This window comes from Danio rerio, chromosome 17 (assembly GCF_049306965.1).
Source record: "Danio rerio strain Tuebingen ecotype United States chromosome 17, GRCz12tu, whole genome shotgun sequence".
In the NCBI taxonomy this organism is placed as follows: domain Eukaryota; kingdom Metazoa; phylum Chordata; class Actinopteri; order Cypriniformes; family Danionidae; genus Danio; species Danio rerio.
Genome location: NC_133192.1, coordinates 59212501 through 59222500, shown reverse-complemented (window position 1 = coordinate 59222500; position 10000 = coordinate 59212501). Strand labels below are relative to the sequence as shown.

The following is a 10000-nucleotide window of genomic DNA, read 5'->3' as shown; positions in this document are numbered from 1 at the left end:
CTTGTCTCGGCTTTCATATGAAAACGCTGCGCGGGGCTTTGAAGCGGGTGGGCCTGCTGAGGACACCAGTGTTTTTAATCACGATGTCCTCCAGCGGGACGGCACGGCCTGCGTTCACAGCAGCGCTTTGTAGAGCTCGTCTGGAGGAGAGCACGTTTGCTTGACACCGTCTTTAAACAATACAGAGACTGACTATTTACTCCAATAACCTTCACAGTGTGATAAAAACACACACCGACGACTTGTTCACAGCTCTTCAACAATGCTGTTTTTAAACTCTTGTGTATTGTTCAAAATGACTCCCCTTTCATTATGTTGGGGGCTGTTTTTGCCCCATGACTTCCGTTATAATCACGTTTATGTGTTTGTAAAGCTATGGCAGCATATAATCATGCATTCCTGATTGTTGCAGGTTTTCCCGGTTGGGAGGAGGTAAATGTGTCATTTTTACTGTTGATCATCAGTCGGCAGCTTTAATACTTTAGATAGGCCTGTGCAAAAGAGTTTCTGGCTTTTATATGGAGTAAAACAGCAGATTATAGTGTGTAAATTCACAGGTTCTGACAGATGAGGGGATTATATTGAGTTTCTCAGCTAATAAGTGAAGTTTATTTATAAACTGATGTCGAGAGGATCACGTGGTTATGATTGCATGCGACTGATCCCGCATTATTCAACTTATGATTGACCAATCAGACGATTCCTAAGCCACTATAAACACCCTCAGCTCCATATCACAGCCATCTACGTTTTAAAGAATCCCCCCTTCCACCCCTACTCCTCCTCCTTTCCTAGATGGGCGGCACGGTGGCTCAGTGGTTAGCACTGTTGCCTCACAGCATTATCAAGCCAGTCTTCGTTTCTGTGCGGAGTTTACACGTTTTCCCTGTGCTCGCGAGGGTTTCCCCCGGTTTCCTCCCACCGTCCAAAAACATGCAGCTTAAGTTAATTGACTAATCCAAATCAGCACATAGACATGCTCCTAGTCAGTAGTCATCTCTTCAGAGCGATCACTGTCTGTTCATTAGCTACTATAGAAGGGGAGTCCTCCACATCTACCTGAGCTCAAACTCCCCTCTCACCTTGCAAATGGGAGGGAGCCTTGGGCTTGAAGATCTTATGAGCTCAGGGTTCTCTCCCGGGACAGCATGCCAAACACGCTTCATAATCAATCATCAGCAAAAATCAGGAATGCATGATTATGCGCTGTCATGGTTTTGCAATCAAATAAATGTAATTATAGAGGAAGTCAACAGGACAAAAACAGCCCCTAACATAATGAGAGGGGAGACCAGAGTGTCCAGAGTGTATTGTTGAGTTTTTAAAAACTTTCAAAGCATTGTCGCAAAATATGTCGAAATATGATTTGTCACCAAAAATCATCACATTTGCTGAACACAGAGAAAGTTGTGGCCAAATTAAGCTTCAAGATCACCCCAGATGAAAACGACCCAACAGCACACAAGGGTTAATCATCGATCATGTTCTCTGCGTTTGATTTTACCACAAACACCAGCCTGATCTCACGAGAAAACACATGTATTTTACGTTTTGCTAGTTTAGTGGCTAATTCGTACGAATTCAGTTGTACGAAATTGTGCGATTTTAAAAAGGAGGCGTGGCACCTAACCCCACCCCTAACCCCAACCGTCATTAGGGGATGAGAAATCGTACTAAATTGTATGAATTAGATCGTACGAATTCATACGAATTAGCCACTAAATCGAAAAGTTACCAATTGTCATGAGATTGTGTTGCAAACACTGATGTAGCTGGACTCGACATGGAGATCAAGCAATGCACAAACACAAACATGCTAAGCTAATTCTGTCTGTTTACACCAAGGTAAATGAAAACGAAGTGTGGTTTATTCATATAATTTCAAGAGGAGCACGTGCTTATGATTGACCACGGCTGGTTGACCAATCAGATGATTCCTAACTCAATATAAATGACCAGAGTTTCTTACCTCATATGTCGTCGTCTTGAAGAATCCCCCCGTCCACGACTCCATCCCGTTTTCCTAGATAGGGCAGCATGGCAGCCCAGTGGTCAGCACTGTTGCCACACAGCAAGAACGTCACTGGATCATGTCCGTACCAGGCAACTCGATGTTCTCTTGCAGTTTACACGTTCTCCCTGTGGATTTCCCCCAGGTTCTCCAGTTTCCTCCCACTGTCCAAAGACATGCAACATACGTCAATTGACTAATCCAAATCGGCACTATACACATGCTTAGTCAGCAGTATATCTCTCAGCAGCAATCCCTAAATGGTCATTAGCTAAACAGCAGGGGAGTTCTCCAGATCTACCTGAGCTCAAACTCCCCTCTCGCCTTGCAAACAGGAGGGAGCCCTGGGCTCGAGGATCTTGAGTTCAGGGCTTTATAATCAATCATCAGCTAAGTGTGAACTCTTGAAAACTTTTGATCAAATAACATTTTCAGTAAGTGTATTAAAAAACTGGAATAAAACATTAATGAGCATTTTTATGATGAGGCTTTGCCAAACACTTTTATATACAAAAAAATCGGTGACACTTAATAAGCAGTGGCGCAGTAGGTAGTGCTGTCGCCTCACAGCAAGAAGGTCGCAGGTTCAAGCCTGGCCTGGGTCAGTTGGTGTTTCTGTGAGGAGTTTGCATGTTCTCCCTGTGTTGGCGTGGGTTTCCTCCGAGTTCTCCGGTTTCCCCCACAGTCCAAGCACATGCGCTATAGGGGAACTGGGTAGGCTAAATTGTCTGTAGTGTACGAGTGTGAATGAGTGTGTATGGATGTTTCCCAGAAATAGGTTGCAGCTGGAAGGGCATCTGCTGAGTAAAATATGTGCTGGATAATTGTCAGTTCATTCCACTGTGGCGACCCTGGATTAATAAAGGGATTAAGCCGACAAGAAAATGAATGAATGATAAAATCCAAATCAAGTGTGGTAGTGCAACAGGATGTTTAGTTGAATTTTTTGCAAACAATGCTGTGTTGGAACATGTTTGTGTTGGGACAACATGAAAGAATTAAGTTAATTTACTAGCTTTTGCAGACTAAAGATGATTAAACATAAAACAATTAAGCTGTCAAAACAAACGCTTGAGAATTCTGCTGTTTCAGCTCACGGTAAATACGTAGTCAAAAAACTGGAGAAAATGGGAAACTCTAATAACTGTGAAGACTTTCGGTCAGTCTGCTGATGTAAAGGCCACAGTTGGGCATTCGTCTGCGCTCTGCACTGGTGTTTACAGGACATCCCGGTGTTTCCTCAGCCATTGGTTAAGAGCTGCTGAGGAACTCTGGGAAATTCAGTGTCTCCGCCTCGCTCGCCCACAGGTGTTTCCCATTTCTAAATCTCTGGGTTTGGGTGTCAGGATGGATGTGCTGAGGTTTGACCCCCGCCGGAGTCTCTGACAGGACGGCACTCATGTTTATCTGCAGCGTAAAACAGTGCAGCTCACATACTGAGAGCTGACACACACCTGCTTTACACATCAGCTGCTGTCTCTTCACTAGAGTGCGAAAGACAAGGGGGTTTGGGAGGGGATTGACCCCCATAACTAACTGTGATCCCCCCTGAAGGATGCCAAAAACAAGATGTGATTGGGGGAGGTGGGGTGGGGGGTTTCAGCCTTCTAAATAGTGAGAAACTGTTATTACAATAATAGATGATATAAACACATTTGGGTGGCACGGTGGCTCAGTGGTTAGCACTGTAACCTCACAGCAAGAAAGTTGCTGGTTTAAGTCCTGGCTGGGCCAGTTAGTGCTTATGTATGGAGTTTGCATGTTCTCCCGCGTGTTGTTGTGGGTTTCCTCCAGGTGCTCCGGTTTCCCCCACAGTCCAAACACATGCGCTATAGGGGAACTGGCTTGAACCAGTGACCTTCCTGCTGTCAGGGGATCGTGCTACCCACTGCGCCACTGTGATGCCCTCGACAAAAACACAGATAATAAAGAAATAAAAAAGTAAATAGAGAATGATAATATACAAGCAATAAATAAGTAAAAGTGCACACTATATAGCGTGTCATCGGGGACACAACTTGTGCTGATATGCAATGCATTTGGCACAGTGACATTGATGGCTCTGTAATTCCTCCATGATTGACTTTATGAAGGCTGGAGTGACACAAGCAGTCGTTACGCTTTCAAGCCGCCCCGAAAGTTTCCTGTGAGAGAAAACCGCAGAGATTGTTGACACCGTCGGGAAGCCCTCACCTCGACACTTTTAATGGCACTGAATTACAGGGCAAAGACTGACAGCAGTGCCACGGCCACTCTCCATCAGACACCCACTCCTCCTCCTTGACCATTATCCTCCTATTTTCATATTGACACGCGCTTCAGAGCCGTCAGCCCAAAATACAGACTCCTGGGAGAGAAGTGCACTTTCACATCCAGCCATTAAGCGGACGCCTTTAATAATGATAATAATAATAATGGTCAGAATTACACAAGAGCAAGACAAGCAGAAGGGACTCATCTGAGATCTCAGAATAAAACCTGAATAAGCGTTGATGAAAACACGTCTTATTTTTTGACGTTCTCTGTATATTTATACACACGATGCAGCTCTGAAATGGCATCAAAAGCTGATGATGTCTTTTAATCAGAGGAGGCGAACGCTCTTTGTAGAGGAGTCAAGGCATTCAGCAGATGAAGAGCAGAGAACATGCGAGTGTTTCACTCTGTAAAGGCGGACACAGAAGAGTCCAGTGGCTTATTTGCTTATTTGATTGATTTTATACTTATTTACCTCTTTTTTTATATCATATTTCAGGATGTGGCAGTAAATATGACACAGTGAAGATGTAGACAAAAAATAATTAATAACTCAAACCGAGCAAAAATGAGGATGAAGTATTGAAATGAAGTAACAAGTGGGGCTATCAGTGGTTTATTGTTTATTTATCAGTCCTTTAGGGCAGAACTATCAGTCCTTTAGGGCGGGACAATCAGTCATTTAGGGCAGGACTATCAGTCCTTTAGGGCTGGGCAAACAGTCATTTAGGGCGCGGCTATCAGTCCTTTAGGGCGGGACAACCTGTTATTTAGGGCAGGACTATCAGTCCTTTAGGGCTGGGCAAACAGTCATTTAGGGTGGAGCTATCAGTCCTTTAGGGCGGGGCAATCAGTCCTTTAGGGCAGGACTATCAGTCCTTTAGGGCTGGGCAATCAGTCATTTAGGGCGGGGCTATCAGTCCTTTAGGGCGGGACAATCTTTCATTTAGGGCAGGACTATCAGTCCTTTAGGGCTGGGCAAACAGTCATTTAGGGCGCGGCTATCAGTCCTTTAGGGCGGGGCAATCAGTCATTTAGGGCTGGGCAAACTGTCATTTAGGGCGGGGCTATCAGTCCTTTAGGGCGGGGCAATCAGTCCTTTAGGGCTGGGCAAACTGTCATTTAGGGCGGGGCTATCAGTCCTTTAGGGCGGGGCAATCAGTCCTTTAGGGCAGGACTATCAGTCCTTTAGGGCTGGGCAAACTGTCATTTAGGGCGGGGCTATCAGTCCTTTAGGGCGGGGCAATCAGTCCTTTAGGGCAGAACTATCAGTCCTTTAGGGCTGGGCAAACTGTCATTTAGGGCGGGGCTATCAGTCCTTTAGGGCGGGGCAATCAGTCCTTTAGGGCAGGACTATCAGTCCTTTAGGGCTGGGCAAACTGTCATTTAGGGCGGGGCTATCAGTCCTTTAGGGCGGGGCAATCAGTCCTTTAGGGCAGAACTATCAGTCCTTTAGGGCTGGGCAAACTGTCATTTAGGGCGGGGCTATCAGTCCTTTAGGGCGGGGCAATCAGTCCTTTAGGGCAGGACTATCAGTCCTTTAGGGCGGGACAATCAGTCCTTTAGGGCAGGACTATCAGTCCTTTAGGGCTGGGCAATCAGTCCTTTAGGGCAGGACTATCAGTCCTTTAGGGCGGGGCAATCAGTCCTTTAGGGCAGAACTATCAGTCCTTTAGGGCTGGGCAAACTGTCATTTAGGGCGGGGCTATCAGTCCTTTAGGGCGGGGCAATCAGTCCTTTAGGGCAGGACTATCAGTCCTTTAGGGCGGGGCTATCAGTCCTTTAGGGCGGGGCAATCAGTCCTTTAGGGCAGAACTATCAGTCCTTTAGGGCTGGGCAAACTGTCATTTAGGGCGGGGCTATCAGTCCTTTAGGGCGGGGCAATCAGTCCTTTAGGGCAGGACTATCAGTCCTTTAGGGCTGGGCAATCAGTCATTTAGGGCGAGGCTATTAGTCCTTTAGGACGGGGATATAAATTCTTTAGGGCAAGGTTATTAGTAGTTCAGGGCGGGGCCATAAGTTCTTAAGGGTGGGATATTAGTAGTTTAAGGCTGGGCTATAATTTCTTTAGGGTGGGATATCAGTCCTTTAGGGTGGGGCTACAGGGCGGGCCTATACGTTTTTTAGGGTGGGACATCAGTCCTTTATGGCAGAGTTATCAGTACTTTAAGGGCTTGACTATTAGTCTTGATGCCTGAGCTACTAGTATTTTAACATCCTTAGGGCAGGGCTTTCAGTCATTGAGGGCGGGACTATTAGTCCTTTAGGGCGGGGCCATAAGTTCTTTTTGGCAGAGCTATCAATGCTTAGGGTGGGGCTACTAGTATTTTTGGGGCGAGGATATCACACCTTGAGGACATGGCTATCAGTCCTATAGAGCTGGGATATCAGTTCTTTTGGGGCTGGGCTATCAGTCATTTGGGGCAGGGCTATAAGTTCTTTATGGCAGAGCTATCAATGCTTTTAGGGTAAGATTACCAGTATTTTGGGGCAGGGCAATCAGTTCTTTAGGGCGGGGCTATAAGCTCTTTAGGGTGGGATATCATTCATTTAGGGCGGGGCTATACGTTTTTTAGTGCTGGATATCAGTCCTTTATGGCAGAGTTATCAGTACTTTTAGGGCTTTTCCATCAGTTATTAATGAGTGGCCATCAGTTATTGAGACCTGAGTTACCAGTATTATAACATAGGGCTATAAGTTCTTTAGGGCGGTACTTTGAGTCCTTTAGGGGTTATCAGTCATTTAGGGCGGGGCTAATAGTTATTTTTGGCAGAATTATTAGTGCTATTAGGGTGGGGCTATTAGTATTTAGGGGCGGGGCTATCAATTATTTGGGACGGGACTATCACTCCTTTAGGACATGGCTATCAGTTCTTTAGAATGGGGATATCACTCCTTTAGGGCGAGGCTATCAGTCATTTAGGGCGGGGCTATAAGTTCCTTTTGGCAAAACTATCAGTGCTTTTAGTTGGGACTACCAGTATTTTGGGTGGGGCTATCAGTTCTTTAAGGCAGTGCTATCAGTCCTTTAGGGTGGGGTTATCGGTGCTTTAGGGGCGGAGCTGTCTGTGTGTGTCTCATTTCTGGATTGGCTTTGTGCGAGGCAGTGGTTCAAACAAATATGATACGAGACCATCTGTACAATTTACCTCTTTGTTCTTGTCAACAGCACTTGGGAAATATTGGAAAAAGAATGAACATTTCCTTCAACTGTATGCTTCAATTAATGCTCGCATTACATCATCATCATCATCTTCATCATGATGATCTGAGTGATGTGGTATTTTTAGTCCTGAGCTCACATCAAAACAAGCGTCCCACCAGATCTACACTCAATTTCCTTTCATAAGCAGAAGAATAAATAGTTCTTAGCTAAATTTAGACATGTGTGCAAAAGTTCAGCTTTTAAAAGATAAACATATACGAAATACAGGAACTATTTGTGCATGAACAGCGAGCTAATTACAGCCTATACTCACTTTGCTCTGTTTCACCTCTATAAAGAAACACAAGGATTATAATGCGAGTCGTTTCAGCAACAGAATCAGCCTCAGAGATCACAGGAGGAGTGTGAAACCTCCAGCAGGATGAGAGATAATAATAATAAAGCATTAATGTCTGACAGAGCTCTGCGACCCGTGCAGCTTTTATCAGTCAGATTGTTTGTCTAAACTAAATCCAGCACCGAGTTCTGCTGTAGGCATGCAAATCAAGCGTAATAAATGACACAGGTGTGAATAATAATTAGATATATCTATTTAAGAGTGACAGAACAATTAGTTTTTGCAATTAGCTTCATATCTGGACACTGTCAACAAGTCAAACGCTTTGCAAAAAGTGCAGAAAGTCCAAAGGTTTAATTAAAACCGCAATCAGATCTCAACTAATGAAGTCTGTCAGAACACAGCAGAAATCAACGCCAGAGACTCATTAAAGGGACAGCGCAGAAATATAAACCCTGTCATCATTCCGTTATTCACAATATAATTTGAGTTTCTTCAACACAAATACAGATAATGTGAAGAATGCTGGAAAAACAGACGTCAATAGTGTTTTTTTGCTTTGTGTGTGTTTTCCAGCATTCTTCAGATTAACGCTGGGAGACCTGACAAAAATCTCACAATATTTAAAGAATGTTTGTTCATTTATTCATTTTCATGCGGCTTGGACTCTTAATTCATCAGAGGCCGCCACAGCGGAATGAACCACCAACTATTTCAGAATATGTTTTACACAGTGGATGCCTTTCCGGGTGCAACCCAGTACTGGGAAACACGCACACACACACTGTACGGTCAACTTAGTGCATCAATCCCCCTATAGTGCTTACGCTTGGACTGTGGGGGAAACCGGAGCACCCGAAGGAAACCCACGCCAACACGGGAAGAACATGCAAACTCCACACAGAAACACCAACTGCTCAACGACGCATAAGCGCTGTGATTGGTAGCGCTGACGAGTATGGGTGGAGGCGAGAGCCTGAAGGAGTGAGTGTTTATAAGTGTTAAGTCCAGTGAAGGAGCTCCAGATGGAGACAGTTGTTTTGTGTTCACCTGTTGATTAAAGTTGTTGCACGTCCGCCGGCTCTAGGCATGGCCCGGTATTAGAATCTGACGGTATGATGACCTTGGATTAAAAATATCACGGTCTCACAGCATTGTGGTTACTGCTCTAAAATAAGTTCTTTTGAAATGTCTGGGGAAAATAAATACACTTTTCCCCTTTGAACACATTGGGCCCTATCATACACACGGCGCAATGTGGCGCAAGGCAATTGTTGTTTGCTAGTTTCAGCTTGGCGCAAGAGTCGTTTTGAGGCGTTGCGCCACGCTGTTTAAATAGCAAATGCATTTGCGCTCATGTGTGCGCCCATAGGTGTTCTGCTCTAAAAAGGAAGGCGTTCTGAGGCGCACTGCTGGCGCTTTATATTTTGAGAAACTATAATGGATTTTTCAATAGACCAGAACAAAGCCGGTCTATTGTCCAGCGCAGAGCGTGTTAGTTGTGCGCCTCGCTTACACACTGCTTAATACACACAAGATGTAGAGCAATACGCAAATATCTTTACATATGAAAAAGAATTAAAATATTAACTATATATATAATATATATATATATATATATATATATATATAGGATATAATAAGAATATATATAAATATAAAGGATTAAAATATTACAAAACATATTATTTTCAAGCCGACATAAATATAAAAACCACTGCCTTCATGCCTTCTTCACCTCGGGAGGCTTTTTCAGTTTATTCATAACAATTTGCTTTAGTAGTAGTTTTTTGTTTAGTTTTATGTTATTATTATTAGCAGTATTATTTATTATTTCCATATTTATTAAAAACAAGCTTAGATTTGCCCACCTGCAGGTTTTAGACCATATGGGGCACAGCATGTGTATTTGGATATAACTCAGGTTTTTGAACACACTTCGTTATTATTGTTCATTTATTCGTTTGCTGGAAATTAGAACTGAATTTAGAAATAGTTTTGAAACAAATCTTTGCGCTTAACAAACTAAATTAATTATGTAAAGGCTAATGGATGTCTGTGCTTACAAGATTTCCCTATCCAAGAGTGAAAGCGAAAGTAGATAATGAGAAGGCTCATCTCTCATTCTCGCGCTGCAGATGCTCTGTTTAACTTTAACTGTTTAACTCTGTTTTCTCTCTAGTGAAATGCTCAGTTTTTCCACTTACAAAGTCGTTGTGTAAATAGCAA

General features: G+C 43.8%; 1 long non-coding RNA gene across 1 annotated transcript in view; it reads right to left on the bottom strand.

The window, feature by feature from the left end:
• LOC141378393 (uncharacterized) overlaps positions 1–10000 on the bottom strand; it is a 41825-nt gene that overhangs the window by 15884 nt on the left and 15941 nt on the right. The window contains exon 4 of the long non-coding RNA XR_012392955.1: positions 1970–2175. This is a non-coding gene — a long non-coding RNA (uncharacterized lncRNA). The remainder of the gene's footprint in view (positions 1–1969; positions 2176–10000) is intronic.